Below are 5000 nucleotides of genomic sequence, written 5' to 3'. Positions count from 1 at the left end.
GATAATGATGATAATAAGGATAATAATGATGATAATAGCATTAATAATAATAATGATGATAATTTAATGATAATAATGATGATAATAACACCAATGATAATGATGATGGTGATAATGATATGGATAATAAGGATAGTTATAACGATTATAGTATTGACAATAATACTGACGATAACAATACAAAAAATGAAAACAATAATTTCAATATAAATGATAATCATAATCATTATGATGATAACATTAATACATATTGGTAGTGATAATGATAATGATGATGTTTTAAGATAACATGAAAAATTATATTGGCCATAATAATGATGATAAAAATGTTGATAATAATAATTATAATAATGATGATACTTGTAATAACGATAATAATGATAATAATAAAGACAATGATGATAATGAAGGCTGTGATAATAGCAAAGATAATGATATAGTAATGAAACTAACGATATAATGATAATAATAACAACAATTATAACGACAACGATCTTAATAGTAACAGCAGTAATAATTACAACAACAATAATAATGTAATACTGATAGTGCTGCTGATGGTATAATGATATTGATAATGATAAAGTTAAACGGTAGAACACTCTTCCGTGTTGATAAAATGGCAAATAAACCCACTCGACACAAAACAAATTTCAAATAAATTTATATTGCGTATAGTGGGTTTATCTGTCAATGATAAAGTAAATATTAGTAATGATGATAACAGTAAAGCAACAATGATGATGAAGATGATGTAGATTTTAGAAATACTATTGATATGAATACTAATACAATGATTATATAATGGTTATGATAATAATGAAGATTAAAAGATTATAGTGATGAGGTTGATAATGATGATATTAATGATGATAGAAATAACAATAGGCAGAGATGATGATAAAATTGATAAGATTATATACCCAATACTTGTTGCAATTCATTAAATAAACACATTTTCATGTATGAGGTGGAGGAATACACACCCCTCCCCTTCCCCACCCCACCCCACCCCCTCCCCTTCCCCTCCCCACCCCACCCCCATCCCTCCCTCCCTGTTGATTCGAATCCAGTGCAGCTTTCATGCAAATCTCTCATGCATGTCAGGCACTGTGTTTTCAAGCCCGGTACATGTGTTCTATTGACCCAAGCAGAGAAAAGTGATGTAAAATCCCAGTGGTGCATGACTGGTGAAAATGATGTTTTTTTTTTGTTTGTTTGTTTTTTCTTCTTTCTTTCTTTCTTTTTCTTTCTTTCTTTTTTCTTTTTCTTTTTTTTTTTTTTGTTTCTTTCTTTCTTTTCCTTTCTCTTTTTTTCTTTTTTTTTCTATGTCTTTTATTTGTTTGATTATCTATTTGTTTGTTTCTTTGGTTGTTTATTTATTCGGTTGTGGGGTTTATTCTGTTTTCATTCCTATTCGCTTTTGTTGTATAGTTTTATATCATTGAATATCATATCATACTGTGTTGTAATATATAAAATATCGTATAATATACTGCAAAATGTGTTTCGTTGATGTGTATCATATTACATCATACTATTACCTGGTAAGATATAATGCAATGTCATATGTCATAACGATCCATGCTGTTATATGTCACTTCCAAAATCATTTCCTCATATATCTATCAATATATGATTTAATTGGTCTATCTATCTATCTATCTATTCTTTTATTTAATCATTTATTTATTCATCCATTTACTCATAGTACTATCTCATTCATTCATTTCTCAATTGGTTAATTATTGCAATGCTCTTATGTCATTCATATCTTTGTGTCTCCTTTGTTCCTTTATCTTGCAATTGCATCCTCTTCTTTGTCTTATCCTTGTTATTCTCATTCTTTATTATTTCTATTATTATCTCTAACTCTGTCTCTACATCAACTTTATTTCTTTGATATATTTAGAAGTTTGTTGCCTTGTCTGGATAGTCGCCTCCGTGACATTGCTATTATCATCAATACTATTATTACTATCATTAATGTTATTACTATCATTATCATGATTATCACCATCATCACGATGAGTACCATCATCATTCCCAATCATTATCATAATGACTATCATCGTAATCATACTCATTTTCAGTGCTATAATCATCATTATTGTTATCAATATTACCATCACCATTATCACACTGAGCACAACAAAATCACCTTCTTCGTTACTACAAAGAACACATTGCAACATCCGGGGCAAAACCATGCAAGAATCTGTCCAAAAATATCACGAAGAATGATATCAATTCTTGCAATGAGATGCTGATGCATATAATCTTACCTTGACGTAAAATCAAAAAGAAAAAAAAAGAAAAAAATGATCTCAACAAGACCTGTCATTATCGTGGGTTTAAACTTGCAAGATTTATCGTTAGTCTGTAGCCTGCAAGACTGCAAGACTGCAATCAACTCGAGTTACCTCTGAGAAACGGGAGGCGTATAAGAAGGTGAAGAAAAAGAGGTAGATGAAAAATATAAGAGAGGCCTTTCTCCCCCCTTCTTCCCCTCTCCCCCTTCCCCCCTTCCCCCCTCTTCTCCCCCTCGTCCCCCTCGCTTTCTCTTCAAAAGACGATGATAAAAAAAAAAAAAAAAAAAAAAAAACACGCCCGTGTTCTCCCGATCGCTCCAGGACGCTTCGGGTGAGCGAGCGATAAGGCGATAGGACACCTTGGCAGCAGATGAGAAGGATGGGGGGGAGGGGGGAGGGGAGGGGGAGGAGGGAGGGGAGGGGGGAGGTTGGAAGGGGGGATGAAAGGGGTGAGGGGAATGGAAGGGGGGGAGGGAGGATGGAAGGGTAGGGTTATCGGTGGAGGTTGGAAGAAGGGGGAGGGGAAGGGGGATGGAAGGGTAGGGGGGTTATCGGTGGAGGTTAGAAGAAGGGGGAGGGGGGAGGGGGAGTGGAATGGGGTAAGGGGGGGTGAGGCTTATCAGAGGAGGTTGGGAGGGGATGGAGAGGTAGGGATACAGGGGGAGGTTGGAAAGGGTGTGAGGGGTAGTAGTGATATGAGGGAAGGGTGGGGGGGAGGGGGTACCGATGGTATGAGGGAGGGTGAGAGGGTAAATATCAGTTCGGGGAAGTTGGGGGGGCGTAGGGAGAGGAGAGGATGGGGGGGAAGGGGGCAGGGAGTGGATGAGGGAAGGTGGGGAGGAGGGGTAAGGAGGGGAGGGAGATGAAAGAAAAATGGGGTAGTAGAGAGAGAGGGAGAAGGGAGGGGAGGAACGAAGGGAGAGGAAAGAAAGAGGTGAAGGGGGACAGGAGGGAGGAGGGAGGGAGGGTGAGGGAAGGAGGTGACTGAGGGGTGTGAAAGGGAAGTAATGAAGAGGGGAGAGGGGAGAGGGAAGGAAGGGAGAGATAAGCGATGAGGGAAAGTAGACGGAAGGAAGAAAGGAAGGAAGGCGAAAGGGAGAGGGAGGGAGGAGAAGGAGGAGGAGGATGGAGCTAGGAGAGATGAGGGAGAGAAGATGGAAAGGGAGGGAAAGGAAAAGGGAGAGGGAGGGAGGAAGCAGGAGGGTGATAATGGAGATAGGAGAGATGTGGGAGGGAAGCGGTAAGTCAGGGAGATAAAGGGAGAGGGAGGGAGCAGGGCGAAGGCAGAGATATAAGGGATGAGGGAGAAGGTAGGGAGAGGGAGTGAGAAGGGTGAAAGTGGAGTGGTGAGGGATGGGGAAGAGGAGATGGAGAGAGGAAAAGAAAGGGAGAGGGAGTGAGGGAAAGGCGAAGGGGTAGAGATAAGGGATGAGGGAGAGGAACGGAGGGAGAGAAAGAGAGAGGGAGAGGGAGTGAGGGAAAGGCGAAGACGGAGAGATAAAGGCTGAGCGAGAGGGTAGGGAGAGGGAGAGAGAGAAAGGGAGAGAGAGTGAGAGAAAGGCGAAGGCGGAGAGATAAGGGTGAGAGAGAGGGAAAGGGAGAGGGAGAGAAAGAGAGAAAGAGAGAGAAAGATAGAGGGAGAGGTATGGAGGGACGGTTGAAGGGCGAAAGTGGGGCGAGGACACAACAAAGTTATCATCCCTATTGACCGGCGGTCGATTATCTGCGGTTCACGCCACATTAAACTGAGCCGCGTTGGTGCCGCCAGGATCTTGTCCTGTTAACACTGAGTTACGGTGCTTGCATGTGCGTCGCGCCGGCCGTGCTTGGATGCGTTTTGATGTCTGCTTGACTGCGTGCACGGCGGGTGTGGGTCTTACATCCTGTATGTTTGTCGAGATGTGTTTATACATGGTGTGTGTGTTGCGGGGTTTTGTATGGGTAGTGATATGTGTACGTGTGTGTGGATGGATGGTTGTGTATGGGTAGTGGTGTGTGTAGGTGTGTGGATGGATGGTTGTGTATGGTGAGTGATGTGTGTAGGTGTGTGGATGGATGGTTGTTTATGGTTAGTGATGTGTGTACGTGTGTGGGTGGATGGTTGTGTATGGTTAGTGATGTGTGTAGGTGTGTGTGGATGGATGGTTGTGTATGGTTAGTGATATGTGTACGTGTGTGTTGCGGGTTTTTGTTTGGTTAGTGATATGTGTACGTGTGTGGATGGATGGATGGGTGGTTGTGTATGTGTGTTGGTTTCTTCGTAGTTATTATAACCGTGCTAAGGTGTAGCTACACATGCCATATCGTATTTAAGGATTTATCTCAGTGTATGTGTATGTGTCTTATATTTCCCTCTTGTGTAATTAATTTGATAACGCGATCTTATTGCAAATAGATTTCGATTGTTTACATTTATTTTTTTATTTTTTATTTTTTATTTTTTTTTTTTTTGTATTCATACGAAAATAGATCTTTTCCTTTGATCTCCCTCTATCTTATTGACGCTTTTCACGTCTGCATCAAAGTGTACATGTGTGCAAAGTGTACATGTGTGCAAAGTGTACATGTGTGCAAAGTGTACATGTGTGCAAAGTGTACATGTGTGCGTATACGTGTGCACCTCCCTGTCCACCCTCGACCCAGCGCTATTGTCGTCAATCTCAGTGTCACGTGACTTGCTCCAACCTG

Source organism: Penaeus japonicus, unplaced genomic scaffold (assembly GCF_977035675.1).
Source record: "Penaeus japonicus unplaced genomic scaffold, GWHDUDI00000001_assembly GWHDUDI00000020, whole genome shotgun sequence".
NCBI lineage: Eukaryota > Metazoa > Arthropoda > Malacostraca > Decapoda > Penaeidae > Penaeus > Penaeus japonicus.
Note: the sequence above shows the minus strand (reverse complement) of the source record.